The sequence below is a fragment of the Fukomys damarensis genome, unplaced genomic scaffold (assembly GCF_012274545.1).
Source record: "Fukomys damarensis isolate Sample0158 unplaced genomic scaffold, DMR_v1.0_HiC HiC_scaffold_16, whole genome shotgun sequence".
Lineage (NCBI taxonomy): Eukaryota > Metazoa > Chordata > Mammalia > Rodentia > Bathyergidae > Fukomys > Fukomys damarensis.
Genome location: NW_022900928.1, coordinates 128,566,670 through 128,586,686, shown reverse-complemented (window position 1 = coordinate 128,586,686; position 20,017 = coordinate 128,566,670). Strand labels below are relative to the sequence as shown.

At 37.9% G+C, this 20,017-nt stretch overlaps 1 protein-coding gene across 9 annotated transcripts in view; it reads right to left on the bottom strand.

Annotated features, from left to right (window-relative positions):
- Positions 1 to 20,017, bottom strand: part of Sp100 (SP100 nuclear antigen) — a 95,929-nt gene that overhangs the window by 66,614 nt on the left and 9,298 nt on the right. The window contains exon 1 of one of the 9 annotated variants that reach the window (XM_010608108.3): positions 737 to 829. The exons of the other annotated variants lie outside the window; for them this stretch is intronic. The gene's annotated coding sequence lies outside the window, so the exon portion shown is untranslated. Of the gene's footprint in view, positions 1 to 736; positions 830 to 20,017 lie in introns of those variants that run through there. 9 annotated transcript variants of the gene reach the window in all.

Sequence of the window (20,017 nt, the reverse complement as noted above, 5' to 3'; positions counted from 1 at the left end):
TTTTTTTTTTTTTTTTTTTTACTTTCCATTCCATACCACTGATATACTTGTCTCTTCTTATGCCAATATCACTTTGGGTTGAGTACCACAGCTTAAAGAAAGTCTTGAAGTTACTTAGGAAGAATTCTCTTAGCTTTTCCTTGTCACTAGTTTTTTTTTTGCATATCTTTAGAATCAGTTAGTCAGTGTCTACAAGAAAAGCCTTCTAGATATGTATTGGGTTTGCACTGAACATACAGACAAATTCTGTGAAAAGTGACATCAGTATTGAGCTTCCAGTCTGCTAACATTATATATCTCTGTCTGTTTATTTTCTTTTCAGTTTTCATAGTGGTCACATATATCTTTTTAAAAACTTATTGCTAGTTATTTTATTGTTTTTGGTGCTACTTTTTTTTGTTTTTTTGGTATCAGGGATTGAACTCAGATCCTTGTCCTTGCAAGGCAGGTGCCGGAACCACTGAGCTAAATCCCCAGCAGTGATACTTCTGATAATACTAAATTTAAATTGCTTGCTATTATTAGCAATAGTTAAAAGTAGTGATGTATGATCTAAATTCACTACAGTATTTATAGATTTTTGTTTGGTTTTATAAAAAATAGTCACATCATTGGCAAATAAAGACTGTTTTACTTTTTCCCCAACAGTTACTGCTTTTTCTTATCTTACTGTGCTCATTAGGTATTGAAATACAATGGGAAGTATTATACAAATGCGAAGGATAGGCTTACTTGCCTTGTTTTCAATCATAGGGAATAAAGCATTCGCTAGGCATATGCACATGCAGACATACGCATCCCATCACACAGCATATAAAGATATTTCCATCAATGACAGGCTGAACATATAATGATCTGTAAATTACATCACCAAGTTACTATCAGACTCCTATTAGTTGAGTAAGTATAGCACACTCTATAGTTTTCACACACAACATTATCCAAAGGCAACTTTCTTAGAACACATCCCTCTTGCTAAGCAGCACATGATTATTTATGTAAATATCTGGTCTGTTTTGAAATCAGGCAGAGGAAAATCTTAACTGTTCCTAGTTTGCTGAAAGTTTCATCATGAACTGATATTGACTATTATCAAATGCAGCTACTGAAATATTTCTATGCTTTTCCTTAATTTAATTTGGTGAATGACACTGATTGATTTCCAGAGCATTCTCTTAAGTAGGAATAGATAACCACTGGTCAATAGACATTTGAGGCAATTATCCAGTATAAGAAGGAAGGAAGGAAGGAGAGAAAAAGGGAGGGACTAAAGAAAGAAAGATGCAGGTAAAATTTCAAATTATATAAATAAACCTATAATGTGGAGTGGACCAGAAAAAGAAGTTAAATGGTGCCTTTCAAGTATGGAAAGCTTGAGCAATGTGGCTTCACATCTAATTATATTAGAATATATAATTAGAAATATACAATATTATAATTACATCATCATATTCTACACCTTATATCATATATCTTTATATATACATCTAATATAATATATTCTACCCCTTGTCAACTTGACAACTAACTACATTTCTTAAAACCACATTTAATCTCCAAATAAGTACAAGGTCATACTTTACTTAACATGATGTGTATATATAATTAACATGAGTTAACTATGCTGTGTATAACCCAAAATACACTAATTTCTTCTGGAACAATTCAACAATTACAGCAGTGATGGTGAACCTTTTAGAGCTTTCAATGATAATGAACAGCCTACTGGGGCATGTACGCCTTAGGTTTGTCACCACTGAGTTAGAGTACTGCTAGAAGTCCAAACTCAAGTTTCCTCTGAGACTTGAGAGAACTGTGAGGCCCTATTTAAAAAAAAAAACAAACAAACAAGTGATACAATCCCAAGATAAAATGGGACAGGGTAAACAGTCTAATCTCAAAAGGGAAGAGTAGGGAAATAGAAAGAAATAAGATCAAAGGTCAAACTCCAGAAAACATTCAGTCCTGTAGCTCCATATCCAGCATTCTGGGCACAAGATGATGTGTTGTGAGCTCCAAATGGATTAGGAAGCCACACCTCAACCCTAGCTGGTTGCAGCCCTCATGGCCTTTCACTTGGGTTGGCTGTACATGCCACTTTTACCTTCCCTTGAAAGATATTCTATGTTTCTGACATCTCCAACTTCTGGGAGTCCATTGCAGCTTTAGTTCCCTCTTACAATTTAATTCACTGCCTTCTCAGGGTCTTCTGGCAGGGACTCTTACAACCCAGTTACATTATTTTGCCTGGCCTCTCAGGTTTCCCTTAGGAATCTGGGTAGAAGCTTTGTGGCAGATTAATTAATAGATTTTTGCCAATGGCATAAAAGGAGAACTAGAGGGGATAATGGGGTATGCTTAGAATTTCCTGGAGAAGATTGCTGAAGTTTTCCTGTTAAAAACTTGGCCGTCCTTGATGTCAGAGGTGCTCAGATCCTTGCTGTCATTGGGGATGGCTGCTGTTCTCTTCTGTTCCTTTTGGGGGAGCTCTGGTCTTTGCCTTGAGCATTGCTTTCTGGCTCCAGTGCAGATCCCTCAGCCTTATGACAGAAATAGATCCTTCCGCCCACCAGTGCAGACTTTCTAGCTCCCACCACTAGCCTTTGGGCCTTCCCAGTGCAGATCCTTGATACAGATTTTCATGAGACATTGCTGTGGGCTCTAGGCCTCCAGCTGGAAGACACTGTCATGGACTCCAGGCCTTTGGTGGACTTATGTGGGACATTGCTGTGGGATTCAGGTTCTCAGCTGGATTTTTCAAGTCTGTAGTATACAGACAGATCTCTTGAACTCCTCTGCATTTGGCTTTTTGGGTGAATATTATAAAATAATCCCATAAATTATGTGTCCTGTATTATGTCTATTCTCTTTCAAACCCTGACTACAACAAGCCTCCATGACCACATAATTTTTACACTCTGTAGGCCTATAAAACCAACCTCATGTGGATGACCCAAGGTCTGCTACCAGCTTGAGCAGTAGTCATATCCCTTTGGACTATGGCTGCAATGGTATCTGATGGCCTTGGTGGTTGAAGATAGTGAAATGAATCCTACAGAACCAATTTTCTAGGTGGTCCTTCTCAAGCAGTGGGCCCAGGACCTCTCTTCTCAAATTAAAGGTTGACATTTTTGTACCTTTAAGACTGAAATGGGTGGGGTCTTTTTGATTCCTGGGATGCTCTCAAGGCATCTTTTTTTCTTGTCCCAGTTCAAAGTATTTGCTTTTCTTTTAATGGTAATAATCTTTACAACAATTATACATTTGGCCCCAACTTTACACATGCTTCTTTTCTGGCCAAACTGGAAGTTTTAAAAATCTTTCTATTCTGCTTTTTGCTCACAAGTCTCACTACAAATCTGGCTAAAAGCAGCTAATGGTACTCATGCTACAACCTGAACATTGAGCTGCCTTGAAAATTTCTCTACCAGATCAATGTTTGTTGTCTTTAAACTTGGTCTCACAAAAGTGGATGGGAATGGACAAAATGTAGATGAATTATTTGCCAGAATGTAACATAAATAGCCTTTGATCCAATTGCCAGTAGAGTCTTTGTTCCTATCTGAAATATCATGAGCCTGGCCTTTACTTTTCATGTTCCTATCACCATTTTGGTATTATAACCCCTGAATAGAATTCCCCATCAGGTGCTGCTTATAGTATTTTAGGTTTTCTCTAGCCATCTTCTCTGAACTTTTACAAATTCTTTCTATAAATCAATTCCAAAGGGTCTGACCCAACCAATCAGGTATAGTCACAGTACCCCACTCCTGGTTCCAATTCTCTGTATTAACCAGTCTTTCATTGCTAGGACAAAATACCTGACATATAAAATTTAAATAAGGGAATCGTTTATATTGGGCTTTAAGATTCAGTCCACAGTTGGCTGCTTTCAAGGCAGAAACATCTTGGAGGAAGGACATGGCAGAAGAAAATTCAACTCATGACATTCTAGAAAAAGAGAGCAGGGGAAGAGCCTAACAGGAAGAGATCAAGGACCAAATGTAGTCTCTGAGGCCACACATCATGATTCACCCAGACATACCCAGAAGTGTGATTTATCAATCTCCTAGGATAGAGTTGACATTCAAAATTAACCATCACAGATATATAGAACCTACAGTTTTAAAATTTGAAACAAAAATTGAAATGAAAATAATTCTTTAGACATATTAGTAAGTATACACATGTATTTGCAAGCATCAGAATGATATAAGATCTATATGAAGAAAATAAAATCTTATAAAGAAAATTACATCAGATCTTAATGGAGATTATAAATTATCCTCAGTAGGAAAACAGTAGTTTTAAACTTGATCCTTTTGAATGCATGGTACACTTGCAATCTGAGACTCTATTAAAACTTCATTAAAATAATGTAAATATTTTTATGACAGAACAAATATCTAAATCAGACAAGAAAAATACTGAAAGAAAATAGCTTGAGAAAAATTTCTCTTAATAGTTATATTTTTTTAAAAAATGCAATAAAGGTATTAGAGAAATATTTTCAGTACATATAGAAAAGATTTAATGTATCTGAATACAAATATATGAGTCTATTAAAAAATTGGAACCAAAAAGAAAATGTATCTGAACTGGCAGCATAGATAAAAAATTAAAGTGTCCAAAAAATAAAGACATAAAAACCAAAACACAAGTAACAAACCCATTAGATCTGCAAATGCAATCTCAATAGTGATACTGTGCTATGCAGTTAGGAGAAGATTCAGAAAAACAGACATTCACTGTTGGTATGAGCACAAATGACTATAGCCTTTTAAGAAAAGATCTGGACAGATCTTCTAACTTTTAACATGCTATGTATTGACTAACAGTCCCACTTTTGGAACTTATTGTATAGAAATAAAAATACTAATATGCACGTTATAGAAAAAAAGCTTCATAAATTTCAACAGCTCCCAATTTTTCCCAGAGTGAAAACCACATCCTTACACTGTGGTTCAAAAGGCCAGAAATGACCCGGCCTGCATCCAGTGGAAGTTGGAAGTGGAGGTCTGGTACAGCTGTGCAGAGATCCCGTTTGCCACCAGCCTGCCTCAAGCCAAACAGTGAGGACTGTTTGCTGTGTGGGTGCCTCTGCAATACCCACACCCCAGTCCTCCTGATTGTGCCAGTTCTCGGATCCACTCTGCAGAGGCACATGTAGTCATAAAGGTCATTTTTCTGAGCTTCAGAAGATAGAAGAGAAGTGAACAACTGCAATTAAGGCACAACAGATCTCCATAGTTGGTAAGTTAGAGAGAGCACCACCTTCCATCAGAACTTTGAATATCTTCAGCGAAAGGGCAGAGGGAACCTGTAGGAGAACCTTGCAGAGTTGAACCCTGCAGGAGGTCAGGGAGCTCAATTTGGGCCTTGCAGCCCGAATTCAGCCTGAATCTCAGGGGTCTGCCATCAGCTAGCTGAAACTAAAGGACTTAGTTCTACACATGGCTATGCACATTGTCTATTATGACAGCAGAGATATAGTCTGAAAGAGGCCCTTCAAATTCTTTTTCTTCTTTCTTTTCCTCATTCCACTCTGCTAATTCATTTTTCTGTCTTCTTTTTCCAACTCAGTCTCTTGCTCCCCCATATTATTCTTCATCTCCCTTTTGGTTCCAGTTCCTGCCCTAACTTGGATTTCTTCTTTTATCATTTTTTTCTTCTTTCTTTCTTTTCTTTTCTTATTTTCCCTCACTAAAGGATCAATAGTTTCAAAGGAAATTGAGCCCCTGTTACTGTTAAGTTGTTTTATTCTTGTCTTACACTCTGTCTTTCCCTCTTGTCTTTAACAGTTTCCTAAAGTTTGTGTGTTCATTCTGTGTCCTCTGACTTCACTTGAAACCTTCTCCGATACTTTTGCTTATCTACTGCTCTCATCCTAACTCTGTCTAAGCCCCCCTCCTCAAGGGTAAAGATGCTATATTGAAGAGTTTATTCACTGTAAACATATTTTGGGCTGCTCCTTCATTTTGATTTAATTCACATAGTTTAAAGGTGACAGATTAATGACTACCAGAAATGGTCAATTTGTAAGTTGTGCTTGATCCTATTGTGTTGCTGATTGTATCAACTGGGCTAAAGGGTTGTGATTGATTTAATGAGTTGTCTTTTCTGATACTATGAAATGAGAATGTCTCTGAGTCATTAGAGACTCAAAAGCAAAAGTGCAACCATATCAGGAGACTTAAGTAATAACCCAGGAATTAAACCAAGGACAACCCAACAACAAAAATAAAAATGAGAAAACACTTAAGCAAGACACAAAGACAGACTTTCAGTTCACCAATGGCAAACTCTAGGGTAAATGCGGTTGAAAAGTCTGATAGTGAACCACCAGGACATCCTGATCTCAAAGCACAGGAAGTAACAAAACAGATCAACCAGGCTCTAGAAAAATTCAAAACAGAAATAATTTCCCAGATAACTACAGAGATGGTGAGCACAATGACAAACATGATTAGAGACTCTAGAACAGAAACTGACAAAAAAAAAAAAAAGATGAGCTTAGGACCATGATAGAAGCCATGAAGGCCCAGCATAAGAAAGAAATGGAAACCATGAATGCCCAACATAGGGAAGAAATGGAATCCATGAAACAGATAGGACACTAAAAACTCTATTGAAAGTTTTCACAACAGAATAAAAGAATGTGAAGATAGAATCTCAGGTATAGAAGATAGGACTGCAGTCAGTGACATGAAAAGAGAGGTCTCTTAAAAACAGTAGGGGATCATGAGAAATGGATCCAACAACTCCTAGATGATGCAAGGAAGAAAATAACTTAAGACTGATAGGAATCCATGAAGTAGCAGGAGAAAATGCAAATGACTTAAAAAAGCTGTTCACAGAATTAATGACAGAAAACTTCCCAAACAGAGGGGAAGAATTTAACATACAGGGGGACCAGGTTGCCACGCCCTCCCCTGCCTGTGCCACTGCCATTGCTCCAGTGCAAGGAAGGCGAGATTTGGGAAGGCCGCTCCAAGATCTGCTCTCCCTTCGGCTTGCTTGGGCCCAAACCGTGGGACCGGGTAGCTGTGCCCTCCGCTGCCTGTGCTGATGCCATCGCTCCAGTGCAAGGAAGGTAGCTGCGCAGGCGCCCCTGAATTCCCCACCCCCTGGCTCTCAGACTTTCTGATTGTGCCAGTCTTTGGACCCACTCTGCAGAGGCAGAGGTGGTCATAGAGGGTATTTTTCTGAGCTCCCAACTTTGAACATCTTTAAAGAAAGGGTGGGGAAAACCTGTAGTACAATTGTGTGGAATACAACCCTGCAGGAGGTCAGGTAACTCAATCTGGGCCTTGTGGCCTGAGGTCCATCTGCATCACAGGGGTCTGCCATCAGCTAGCTCAGATCAGGGGACTTGGTTCTGCACATGGCTGTGCATGTTGTATATTATGACAGCAGAGATACAGTCTGAAAGAGGCCTTTCAAATTGATTTTTTTTTCTTTTCCTCATTCCACTCTGTAAATTCTTTTTTCTGTCCTCTTTCTCCAATTCAGTCTCTTGCTCCACCATATTATCCCTCATCTCCCTGTCTGTTCCTGCTCCTGCCCTAACTCACATTTCTTCTTTTATCATTTTTTCTTTATGTTCTTTTCTTCTGTCATTTTTCCTCACTCAAGGGTCATTAGTTTCAAGGGAAAATGAGCCCCTATTACTGTTAAGGGGATATATTCTTGTCCTTATACTTATACTCTTTCTATCCCTTTTGAATTTAACAGTTTTCTAAAGATTGTGTGGTCATTCTATGTCCTCTGGCTTCACCTGAAACCTTCTCCAATTCTTTTACTTATCGACTCCTCTCATCCTAAATCTGTCTAAGCCCAAATCCTAAATGGTAAATATGCTATAATGAAAAGTTTATTCGTTGCAAACATATTTTGGACTGCTTCTTGTTTTTAATTTAATTCACATGGTTTAAAGGTGATAGACTAATGATTACCACAAGTGATCAATGTGCAAGTTGTGCTTGATCATATTGTTGCTGATTTCATCAATTGGGATAAAGGATTGTGATTGATTTAATGAGCTGTTTTCTCTCATTATGAAAATGTGAATGTCTATGAGTCATTAGAGACCCAAAAGCTAAAGTGCAACTATATCAGGAAGATTTAATAACTCAGGAATTAAACCAAAGACAACCCAACAACAAAAATAAAAATGAGAAAACACTTAAGAAAGACACAAAGACAGACTTCCAGTTCACCAATGGCAAACAGTAGGGCAAATGAAGAAGAAAAGTCTGATAGTGAACCACCAGGACACCCTGAACTCAAAGCACAGGAAGTAACAAAACAGATCAATCAGGCTCTAGAAAAATTCAAAACAGAAATAATTTCCCAGATAACCATAGAGATGGTGAGCACAAAGAACATGATTCAAGATTCTAGAACAGAAACTGACCAAAAAAAAGATGATCTTAGGACCATGAGAGAAGCCATGAAGGCCCAGCAAAAGAAATAAATGGAAACAATAAATGCCCAACATAGGAAAGAAATGGAATCCATACAACAGATTCAAACAGATATCCAGGAGATTAAAAATGCTATTGAAAGTTTTTGCAACAGAATAAAAGAATGTGAAGATAGAATCTCAGATATAGAAGATAAGATTGCAGTCAGTGACTGAAAAGAGAGAGGTCTCTTAAAAACAGTAGGGGATCATGAGAAATTGATCCAACAACACCTAGATGATGCAAAGAAGAATAACTCAAGACTGATAGGAATCCATGAAGTAGCAGAAAATACAAATGACTTTAAAAAGCTGTTCACAGAATTAATGACAGAAAACTTCCCAAACAGAGGGAAGAATTTGACATACAGATAAGTGAGGCATATAGGACTCCAACTAGCCACAATAAAAAAAAAATCTACACCTAGACATATAATAATCAAGATCCCAGAAACCCAACAGAAGAACAAAATACTACAAGCAGTAAGAGAAAAGAAACAAATCACATGCAAAGAAAAGCCCATAAGAATCACAGCAGACTTTTCAGCACAAACCCACAGGTCAAGGAGAGACTGGAGTGAGGCATTTCAAGTCCTAAAAGAAAACAACCACCAACCTAGACTGATGTATCCTTCAAAACTCACTTTAAAAATGGATGGGGAAATAAAATACTTCCATGACAAAGAACACCTGAGAAACTTCATGAATACTAAACCAGCACTACAAGGAATTCTAAACAATATCCTAGAAAAAGACAATGAAGGTAACAACACTATGTGTCCCAAAAGAACAAATCAAATAGGCAAGGCAAGAAATTAAAAGGAGAAGGCAAAAATTTAAAAAGAGTCAACAAAAGGACAATAACATGACAATAATAAGTCAGTGCATATCAGTTATAACCATCAATGTCAATGGCCTCAATTCACCATTCAAGAGAAACAGAATGGCAAAATGGATTAAGAAGCAAAATCCAACAATATGTTGTATACAAGAAACACTCCTAGTACAAAAAGAAGCCCACAGACTGAAAGTGAAAGGATGGAAAACAATTGTCCATGTGACAGGAGCCCAGAAAAAATCAGGGGTAGCAATCTTATTTGCAGACAAAGTAAATTTCAAACCAAAACTGATTAAGAGACAAAGAAGGCCACTACATCTTTGTAAAGGGAACAATTCAAGAGGAAGAGATGACAATCATAAACATATATTCACCAAATATTAATGCCACCAACTATATAAAAGAAATATTAAGAACTATGAAAAACCAAATAAGCACTAATACAATTGTATTGGGGTATCTAGATACCCTACTTTCACAAACAGACAGATCATCTAGGCAAAAAAATCAACAACGAAATACTAGAACTGAACCAAGCTTTTGAATGCATGGGCTTAATAGATGTATATAGAGTTTTCCACCCCACAAAATCAGAGTATACATTCTTTTCAGCTGCACATGGGTCATTCTCCAAGATAGACCACATATTAGCTCAAAGAATAGGTTTGAATAAATGCAAAAGAATTGAAGTTATTCCCTGTATATTATCAGATCATAGTGCAATCAAGCTGGAGATCAATTGCATAAGAAACCATAGAAACTTGACAAACACATGGAAATTGAACAACACTCTTCTGAACAATCAATGGATCACAGAGGAAATTAAAGAAGAAATTAGACAGTTTTTACAAATAAATGAAAATGTCAATGCAACATACAGGAATCTGTGGGACACAATGAAATATACCTACTTTGAGAACCTGTACTCTAATAAAATGGAAAACACAGAAGAAATGGACATATTTCTAGATACTTATGAATTACCAGAGTTGAATGAAGAAGATAAAAACATTTTAAACACCCCAATTATAATCAGTGAAATTGAAAATGTAATTATAAATTTACCAACAAAGAAAAGCCCAGGTCCTGATGGATTCATTGCTGAATTTTACAAGACATTTAGAGAAGAACTACTGCCATTGCTCTTCAAACTTTTTAATGAAATTGAAAGGGAAGCAATACTTCCAAATTCATTCCTGGAAGTAGGTATCACTTTGATTCCCAAACCAGGGAAAGATGCAACTAAAAAAAGAGAACTACAGGCCAATCTCCTTAATGAATATAGATGTAAAAATCCTTAATAAGATACTAGCAAACAGAATACAGAGGATCATCAAGAAGATCATACATCCTGACCAAGTCAGATTTATTCCAGGGATGCAAGGATGTTTCAACATACGTAAGTCAATAAATGTAATACACTATATTAACAAAGTCAAGGACAAAAACCATATGATCCTCTCGATAAATGCAGAAAAAGCATTTGACAAAATTCAACCCCCATTCATGATAAAAAACCCTGCAAAAAATTAGAATAGATGGTCTATATCTCAACTTAATAAAGGCTATCTATGAAAAACCAACAGCCAACATCATATTAAATGGCCAAAAACTGAAAACTTTCACATTAAAATCAGGAACAAGACAAGGATGCCCACTATCACCACTCCTCTTTGATATAGTTCTGGAAACATTAGCCATAGTAATTAGACAAGAGAAAGAAATTAAAACAATAAAGATAGGAAAGGAAGAAGTTAAACTATCATTATTTGCTGTCAATATGATACTCTACATTGAAGACACAAAAAACTCCACCAAAAGACTTCTAGACTTGACACTTTTAGCAGAGTAGCTGGATACAAGGTCAACACCCAAAAATCAATAGCCTTCTTCCATACAAATAACAGACTCACTGAACGAGAAATTAGGGAAACAATTCCTTTCACAATAGCACCCCCAAAAATGATGTCTCTGGGAATCAATCTAACAAAAGAAGCAAAAGACCTCTACACTGAAAACTACAGCACTCTGAAAAAAAGAGATCGAAGAGGATAGAAGAAAATGGGAAGATATCCCCTGCTCCTGGGTAGGAAGAATCAACATAGTGAAAATGGCCATACTACCAAAACTGCTATACAGATTCAATGCAATCCCAATTGAAATTCCAACACTATATTTCACAGAACTTCAAAAAAGAATCCAAAAATTCATTTGGAACCAGAAGAGACCTAGAATAGCAAAAGCCATCCTGGGCAACAGACACATGGCAGCAGGTATAACAATTCCCAATTTGAAGCTATACTACAAAGCCACTGTGATTTTAAAAAAAAAGCATGGTACTGGCAAAAAAAACCCCTGAGGATCAGTAGAACAGATCCAGAAGACACAGAAGCTAAATTTCTACCCCAGCTGGCCTCAGAGGCTCACAGGTACCCTGATCTGTGCAGGGAGGCAATTTGGCAGCCTGTCTAACAGTGAAGCACACCTCTGGCCCTGACAAACCAGAGCCCAAACAGGGACCTGCCCAGCCCCAGAGTCCACTGCCTGCACAAATAATCAAGGTGACAACCCTGCCTAACTGCAGCATATATCCTCTAGGCCCCATGACCAATGGGCACAAATTGTGACTTTGTCCAGACCGTGACCTACCTGAGCAGGAAATAAACCCAGCAACCTCTTTTGATTGTGGGGCACAACCTGTAGTTCACCCGAGCTGAGGCTATAGCCTTGTTGGATCACTAGGCACAGCCTGCAGCCCTGCCAGGGCATACAGCCCAGCCAATAATCCTGCCCAATTGCAAAGCACATCCTGCAGGCTCCCACCACAGAGCCCAGTTAGTGGCACCATCAACTGTGGGCCACAGTCTGTGACACCATCTGACCAGGAAGCCAGGGGAATGGTGCCCGATCTGTAGTAAGTACCAGTTGAAACACAGTCTGTGGTCCTGCCCAACCTAGAGCTTGAGAGCCTCAGGTGACCTTATAGCATAACCAGCATCCCCATCCTAGGTGAACGCAGTCAGTGAACCAACTAAATCATGGAGTTTGTACTATGCCCAATCATAAAGCACTACTGGTGGTCCTGTCCAACAGTAGAGCATGGCTGTAAGCTTTCCACATAGAGCCCATTCTATGGTCTTTCCTGACCATGGAGCTAGCCAGCATCTGTGCCCATGTGGAGAGATCAGCCAAAGGCTGTATCCAACCTTACAGAATGGGTTCCGGACAAACTTGAGTCCTTAATACCAGGTCTTACTTGCTTCTAGATGCCACCAGCTGACACAATCCAGAGGCCTAGGCTGACTGGCTGGCAAAGGTGTTTTCAAATCTGTGAAGGTTTGGAGAGATTATTGCTTGCTTAAATGTGTAAATGTGCAAACATTACTGTTAGGATACAAGAATCATCGATAACCAGAAAAAAAAAAAAAAAAACACCAGGTAAAGAAACTAACATGTTCCAGTAACTGACTGTAAAGAAATGAAGATGTGAAAACTAAGAATTCAAAATAGTCTTCAGTGAACTACAAGAAAACCAAGAAGGAAAATAACATACAAACTTCAGGGGACCACAATATTGATTATGCCCATAGCAGGCTGTAAGCAGGGCAGGCTGTAAAGAGGTAACCTTTCAATTGGCTTTTTTTGAGACATGAGTCCAGCCAAAGCCTATGTACAGAAGTCAGTAACTCACAGCCAGATTCCATTCCCACAGTTAAAGCCTTCTTAACTAGAAGGACAAGGTTCTAATTACAACTGTATATTTCATCTATTCTGTTCCTAATTTGAGAATGCTTTGCCTTGCCCTTTACAAGCTTTGCTTGCATTGGTTTCCATAGAATCTGCATGACTGCACGTCCTCACACAAACTTCCCCTTTAGCGTGCAGCTCTCCTTTACTCCAATTTGATTCCAATAGAAATTGATGGCGTGGGCTGACCAGTGCCTTTGCCGCTTGCACCAGCATTGGTCATCCTGTCTCCCTGGTTTCTCTATCTTTAGTTTTGTCTTTGAGTTTTTTTCTGCAGAGGTCTCTGATAATGAGCAAAATGAGAACTTCAACAAATAAGTAGAAATTACAAAGAAATTCTAGAGATGAAACACACAACAATTGAAATGAAAAATTCAATTAAAAGCTTTAAGAGCTGACTAAATCCAGAAAAAGAAAAAAAAATCAGTGAGAAAGGGTGGGGCAGGGATTTGGCTCAGTGGTTCGACTGCCTGCCTTGCAAGCACAAGGGCCCAAGTTTGATCCCTAGTACCACACACACACACACACACACACACCCACCAGTGAACTTGAAGACAGATCATTTGATTATCCAGAGGATCAAAAATAAAAATAAATAAATAATATAAAATAAGCAAATGAAGCCTATGGACAGAGAAAAAAGAGTAGAACTACTTAAAGAAAAAATTATTTCATAAATATAACATCACATGGTACTCAGTAAGTATATACAATCACTATATTTCAACTTAAATAAGAAATCACAGCATAAAACCACCCAATTTGGTGAGAAAAATGAACATGCAGATTCAAGAAATCCAAGGGTCCTAAAACAAGTAGAACTCAAAAGGTCTAAAAGAAACCCTATAGTAAAAGTGTTGAGGTGCTGGGGTTTAACTCAGTGGTTCCACCACCTGCTTTGCAAGCACAAGGACCAGAGTTCGATACCCAGTACCCCCCCCAAAAAAGTGTTTAAAGCCATAGACACAGAATTTTGAAAGTTACAAAGGCAAAGAAGAAACCAAACAAGTAATTTAAAAGGAAAAAATTTGAGATAGTATCTTTCTTGTCCAGGCTGCCCTTAAATTCGTGAGCTGAAGTGATTCTCCTGCCTTAGCCTATCAAGTATCTGTGACTGCAGGAGTGCACCACTGCTCCCATCTCAAAAGATACCTTGAGGCAAATGAAAATGGAGACATAACACGCAAAAATTTGCTTATGCAGCAAAAGCAGTTCTGATAGAAAAGTTTATAACCATAAATACTTTCATGAAGGAGAAAAGAGCTATCAAATGAATGGCTTAATTTTACAACACAAAGAACTAAAAATATAAGGACAAACTAAGCCCAAAGTTAGCAGAGGTAAGAAAAAGCAAAGATCAGACCATAAATAAATGAGAGAATGAAAAAACAGTAGAAAAGATCAATGCAGCCAGGAGTGACGGTACATGCCTATCATTCTACCACTCAGGAGGCTGAGGCAGGAGGATGACTGCAAATTTGAGGCCAGTCTGGACTATATAGTGAGACCTTGTCTTAAAAAAAATGAAATTGAGTTGATTCTTTGAAAGATAAACATAATTGACAAAATTTTAGCTACACTCACAAAGAAAAAGGAAAACTAACTCAAATAGTTATACATAAAGGAGAAAAGTGTAAAACAGATACCACAGATATGCAACAGATTGTAAAAGGCTCTGATGAACAATTATACACCAATAAATTGGATAATGTAGAAGAAAAAATTCCTGGAAATGTGCATTGTACCATGACTCAGTGATGATGAAATAGAAAACCTGAATGGATCAATAACAAGGAGATTGAATGTGTAACCAAAACTCTCCCATTAAAAAAAGTAAGTCCAGATGGCTTCACTGGTGAATTGTGCCAAACATTTAAAGAAGAAACTAGTATCCATCTTTCTCAAATCTGAAAATATGATGAAGAGGAGAGGTTACTTCCTAACAAAGCCAGCACTATCGTGACATCAAATTCAGAAATGAACACTACAAAGAAAGAAAACTGTAGGTCAAATTCCTGAAGAACACAGATGTAAAAATTCTCAACAACATGCTAGCTAATCATATTCAACATACACCAAAAGGACCATTCTCTGTTATTAAGCAGAATTTATTCCAGAGGTAAATGGCAGTTTAACATAGGCAAATCAATGAAGGAAAAAAAGCTTATCATTTCAACAGATGCAAAAAAAGCATCTGACAAAAATCAAAATCTGTTCATTATAAAAATTCAAAAACTAGGGAGAAGAAATGCACTTCAATATAATAAATACTATATACAATAAGCCCACAGCTAACATCATAATCAGGAACAAAAAGCTAAAAGCTTTTCCTCTAAGATCAGAAACAAGAAAAAGAGTACTCCTCAGCTTAATTCCTTTGGTATTGGAAGTCCCATCCAGGAAAAAAAAAAAAAACAAAAAACAGCATCCAAATCAAAAAGGAAGAAGTAAAACTGTTTGTAGGTAACATGATCTTACATATACAAAAACCTAAAGACTCCCTAAAACCTGGTAAAATTAGCAAAGAAATTCAGTAAAGTTGAAGGATTAAAAAAAAAAAAAAAGAGTTGTATTTCTATATACCAACGAACTCTTTGGAAATTAGGAAAACAATCTTATTTTCAATAGCAATAAAAGAAAACAACTTTAAAGAATAAATTTAAGTAAAAAATTTATACTGAAATGTATAAATCACTGATGAAAAATTGAAGAAGACACAAATATATCAAAAGATGTTCTATATTTGTGGGTTGGCATATAATTAATATCGTTAAAATGTTTATACGACCGTAAGTGAGCTATAGATTCAATGCAATTCAGTAGCATTCTGCAGAAATAGAAGAAAGTTCTAAAATTTGTGTGGAAATACAAAAGTCTGCAAATGATCCTGGGATAGCAAGCAAAGTTGGGGGCATCACACTTCCTCATCTCAAGCTGAGTTACAAAGCTGTACTAATAAAAAGTATGCTAATGGCTTAAAATTAGACATAAAAATCAATGGAAAGAAATGAAATTCCAGAAACAAACTCACAAAAGTAGTATCAGCTAATATTTGACAATAGTGCCACAAACACTATGAGGAAAGAGCTACCTATGTAATGAACAGTACTGGAGAAATTCAGTATCCACATGCAAACGAGGGAGATGGATTTTTAAACTGCCCCCCATATTAACTCAAAATGAATTAATGAAACGCATACATGTAAGACTTTAAACTATGAAACTCCTAGAAGAAAACATAGGGAAAAACCTCCTTGATATTGGTCCTGGCAATGATTTCTTTGGTTATGATCCCAAATGCACAAGCAACAAAAGAAAAATCAAAAAGTAGTTTGTATCAAATTAGAAAACTTCTGCACAGAATGGGAGAAAATACTGAAACAGTATACCTTATACAGGATTAATATCCAATATATATAAAAAACCTCTAGACTGGTCAGCCTTCCTATTGCTGGGACAAGATATCTGACATCTGCAAAGCAAAGGACAGGTTTATTCTGGCTCATAGTTTTAGAGGATTCAGTCCGTGGTCAGTTGACTTCAAAGAAGAAACATCACGGTGGAAGGGCACAGTAGATCAAAGCTGCTGTCACTTCACAGTGGCCAGAAAGCACAGCACAAGGGAAGAAAAGGAGAGCATGGGCTCCAGAACCAGAAATAAGCCCAAAGTCATGAACTGATGGGCCACTTTCTTCAACAAGGCTCTACCTCCTAATAGCCCATTCAGTTATAGACTCATCACAGATTAGTCCATTGATGAGGTTAGTGTCCTCACAATTCAATAACCTCTCCAAAAATCTCTTAACCATTCAATTTGATGATCAAGATTAATTGGCACAGGTCTACCGCTTGTCAGCTTGACACCTAATCATATCTCTTTAAACCATACTTAATCTCAATAAAAATAACAAATTCATAATTCCACTGAACATAATACAACTATCCTATATGCAATAAAAAACATACTAATATCATGCCCAAATCTCCAGCATTCGTGGCACACTGTGGTGAGATATGCATTCCAGAGGGCTTTAGCAGTTCGACTCCCATGGCCTTGCCAATCGCAGTGAACACAGCCTGCTCTTGTGCCAGTTTAGTTTGCTGCCTACAGCTTTCCTTAGAAGATGTGCCATGTTCCTGGCATCTCCAACTTCTTTGAGTCTCCACTGCAGAGACTCTGATCCTGTAACACATTTTTGTCTGGCTTCCCAAGTCTTTTTTTGAAATCTGGGTGGAAGTCTCCCTGACTTCATAATTCTAGAATTCTGCATTCCTGTACAAACAAGCATCATTTGGATAACATCAAGGTCCAATTTGAGCAGTAGTCAGGCTCTGTTGGAGCTTTGGTGGCATCTGAATGTCTTGATGGTTGAACATGGTGAAATGAATTGGCAAAACAATTCCCTAGGTGGTACTTCTCTAGCAGGAGGCCCAGGTTTATATGTTTGCATCCTTCAGCTCATAATAGGTGGGGTCCTGCTGATTCTTGATTTGGCCTCAATATATCTTCCTGCTTATCTGCATTCAAAATACTCATATTCTTAGTAATGACACTCATCTCTTCAGCAACCACACTTCCTTTAGCCCCAAATTTAACATGCTTCTTTTCTGGTCAGACTGAAAGTTTTTCAAATTTTTCTGCTCTGTTCTGCTCTTTGCTCCCAGTTTTCAGAAATTTAGCAAAGAGCAGCCTGAAGGACCATACCACAGCCTGAACACTGAGCTGCCTTAAAATTTTCTCTACCAGATCAATTTGTTTGTTTACTTTAAACTTGGCCTTACAAAAGTTTAAGGGAATGGACAGAATGTAGACTAATTATTTACCAGAATATAACATGAGTGGTCTCTGGTCCAATTCCCAATAGAGTCCCTGTTCCTGTCTTAAATTGCATGAACCTGGCCTTTACTGTCCTCATTTTGGCATCCTGATCTTTTCAGTTCTGACCAGAATCACCCTTCAGAATCTGTTCTATAGTTCACAGCTCTAAATCTTCCCAAACTATACCTGCAAATCAGTTCCAAAGGCTTCTGAACCAACTGGTCAAATATCATAATGGCAATGATCCCACTTCTCTAGCACAAATTTTTTGTATTGGTCAATTTCCCTGCTGCTGGGACCAAATATCTGACACCTGCAATTTAAAGGTTTATTTTGGCTCATGGTTTCAGCGGATTCAATCCATTATTGGCTGGTTCCAAGAGAGAAATATCATGGTGGAAGGGCATGGAGGAGCAAAGATAGAAAGCAGAGCACAAGGAAACAAGAGAGGAAAGGGCCAGGAACCAGAAATATTTCCCAAAAGTCAAACGTTTATGGCCTACTTACTCCAACTATGCCCCACCCCCTACTAGCCCATTCAGCTGTGAACTCATCAATGGATTAACCCATCAATGAGGCTCATGCCTTCACAAACCAATCACCCCTTACAATCCATTCCAATGGACAATCAAGATTAATTGATGCAAGAGAAAAAATTTCACTCAAATAATAGGTGCAAAAGAAACTAAATAGACACTATTACAAAGAAGACACATAAATGATCAACAACTATATGAAAAAATACTGAACATCATTAATCATCAAATCAAAATCACAAGGAGATACCAACTCGTACCTGTTTGTCTGGCTATTATAAAAAAGACAAAAGAGGAGAACCACACCTGCTCCCGAGCCAGCCGCCATCGCTCAAGCGCCGGGAAGGTAACCACCTGGGCGCCCCTGAACCCCCATAAGCTCCCCCGCACTCTCAGACCTCCTGACTGTGCAAGTCTTTGGACCCACTCTGCAAGACAGAGGTGGTCATCAAGGGTATTTTTCTGAGTTCCCAATTTTGAACATCTTTAAAGAAAGGGTGTGGGAAACCTGTAATAGAACGTTGCAGAGTTCAACCATTCAGAAGGATGGGGAACTCAATCTGGGCCTTGCAGCCCGAGGTCAGTCAGCGTCATGGGGTTCAGCAATCAGCTAACTGAGATCAGGGGTCTTGCATCCTCACTCTGTCTGAGCCATTAAATGGTAAATATACTATATTGAAAAGTTTGTTTACTGCAGACATGTTCTGGATTGCTTCTTGATTTCAATTTAATTCAAATGATTTAAGGGTGATAGACTAGTGACTACCACAGGTGGTCAGTGCCCAAGTTGTGCTTGATCTTAATGAGTTGCTGATTGTATCAATTGGGGTAAAGCATTGCTGTTGATTTGATGAGCTGTTTTCTCTGATGTTATGAGGATGAGAATGTCTGTGGGTCGTTAGAGACACAGAAGCTAGGGCGCGACTATATCAGGAAGATTTGGGTGATAATCCAGAGATTAAACCAAGGACAGTCTGACAACAAAAATTAAAATGAGAAAACACTTAAGTAAGACACGAGGACAGACTTTCAGTTCACCAATGGCAAACAGTAGGGCAAATAAGGATGAAAAGGCCGATAGTGAACCACCAGGACACCCTGAACTCAAAGCACAGGAAGTAACAAAACAGATCAATCAGGATCTAGAAAAATTCAAAACAGAAATAATTTCCCAGATAACCATAGAGATAGTGAGCAAAATGGAAGTCATGATTCGAGACTCTAGAGCAGAAACTGACAAAAAAATAGATGAGCTCAGGACCATGATAGAAGCCATGAAGGCCCAGCATAAGAAAGAAATGGAAAAAATAAACGCCCAACATAGGAAAGAAATGGAATCCATAAAACAGATTCAAGCAGATATCCAGGAGATTAAACACTTTATTGAAAGTGTAAGCAACAGAATAAAAGAATGCGAAGATAGGCTCTCAGATATAGAAGATAAGATTGTAGTCAGTGACCAGGAAAAGACAGGTCTCTTAAAAACAGTAAGAGATCATGAGAAATCGATCCAACAACTCCTAGATGTTGCAAAGAAAAATAACATAAGGCTGATAGGAATCCATGAAGTAACAGGAGAAAATACAAATGACTTTAAAAAGCTGTTTGCAGAA